At 41.7% G+C, this 971-nt stretch overlaps 1 protein-coding gene and 1 long non-coding RNA gene across 19 annotated transcripts in view; one reads left to right on the top strand and one right to left on the bottom strand.

The window, feature by feature from the left end:
• Positions 1–971, bottom strand: part of LOC116671728 (calcium/calmodulin-dependent protein kinase type II subunit gamma) — an 83,744-nt gene that overhangs the window by 70,013 nt on the left and 12,760 nt on the right. The gene's annotated exons all lie outside the window — the stretch shown is intronic.
• The window catches only part of LOC116671775 (uncharacterized), a 17,040-nt gene that overhangs the window by 11,998 nt on the left and 4,071 nt on the right, over positions 1–971 (top strand). The gene's annotated exons all lie outside the window — the stretch shown is intronic.

Below are 971 nucleotides of genomic sequence, written 5' to 3' on the forward strand. Positions count from 1 at the left end.
CACTTCAGGTCAATTTGTACACAAGCGACAAGACTTTTGTCAGGGACTGTACAGTGGAGTTGCATATTAAGTGGTATTGGGATCTTTTTGTATGTAATTTTGGGGTGCAATTTGGTTTTAAAGAATTCTACAAGCAGCAATACCACAGGCACAGCAATCGGCCCGTTCCAAACAGGCACATTTTCAACGGTACTTTACTAGTTAGATTGACCTTTAATTTTGTGTCTTCTCCCGTCCCGCAGGTAAAACTCGTTAATTTACTTTGTAGTATTGATAAAGACATGCATACCTGTCAGTAGGGCTGTAATCTCCCAGTTGACTAGTCGATTTATTGGTCGATACGTACTGGCTCGACCAAAATTCTAATTGGTCGATTTTTGCCGTGTTATTTCATCAGGTGGAAGCATAGACCGTAACAGTCTATGGGTGGAAAGCACTAATTGCTAATGGGGGTGTTTACAGAGCATCCCTGTTTCACAGGTAACAGTCTGTCTTCAGAACACCCCCCGTTTTCTCTTTTGTTGGATTAGCCCGACCCACTGGGGACAGATTGAAGAAAGAACTAGAAAGCCTTGGTTTAGTGGTTTGCTGAATATTTATTTAATTGTCAGTGTTTAATTTCCAGTCAATCCTCCTCTACCATGTCAAAGACATCGGCAGTGTGGCAGCATTTTACAAAAATAGAGAACTAAAAAAAGTCGAATGCAAAGTTTGCAAGCAACAGTTTGCATATTGTAGCTCGACATTTCACCTAAAAATGGTAAGCTAACTTGTCTGCGTTAGGTTGCACTGTCTGTTTTGAGTAGGCTAGCTATATGAACATATCAGAACTGGCATATTTCATAGTCTAATAATCGTTTAACTACCGGCGCACCCACCCGCTCCGACGGTAGCGTTCCCCGTACACACCCACACCACGCTGGATGTTAAGCCTCTATCATCAAAACGCAAAAATAATATCACGGAAGGAA

Source organism: Etheostoma spectabile, chromosome 21 (assembly GCF_008692095.1).
Source record: "Etheostoma spectabile isolate EspeVRDwgs_2016 chromosome 21, UIUC_Espe_1.0, whole genome shotgun sequence".
In the NCBI taxonomy this organism is placed as follows: domain Eukaryota; kingdom Metazoa; phylum Chordata; class Actinopteri; order Perciformes; family Percidae; genus Etheostoma; species Etheostoma spectabile.